Here is a 241-nt window from a genome sequence, read left to right as displayed (position 1 = left end):
AAAAAAAAAAAAAAAGAGGAAGATCAGAGGATACATGAGTTTTTTCAAATCAAGTGAGTGAATTTAATGGCAAAAGTGCACAAAAACAGCAAGGGAAAGTTAGAATTGATTGTCGATGAGTGACTTACATTAAAACCTGACTGATACTGGCATATTGCAGACGTATTGGTATCATATCGATATCGGCGTATATGTCTTTCGATATTTGGCGATATACGGCTTGTAGTTTTTACAGTACTGA

At 34.4% G+C, this 241-nt stretch overlaps 1 protein-coding gene across 1 annotated transcript in view; it reads right to left on the bottom strand.

Moving 5' to 3' along the window:
- The window catches only part of ears2 (glutamyl-tRNA synthetase 2, mitochondrial), a gene marked incomplete in the record, with an annotated part of 6,929 nt that overhangs the window by 4,486 nt on the left and 2,202 nt on the right, over positions 1-241 (bottom strand).

This window comes from Morone saxatilis, unplaced genomic scaffold, assembly GCF_004916995.1.
Source record: "Morone saxatilis isolate NCDOM2014 unplaced genomic scaffold, NCSU_SB_2.0 Contig17, whole genome shotgun sequence".
NCBI classification, from domain to species: domain Eukaryota; kingdom Metazoa; phylum Chordata; class Actinopteri; family Moronidae; genus Morone; species Morone saxatilis.
This window is presented reverse-complemented; position numbering and strand designations above follow the sequence as displayed.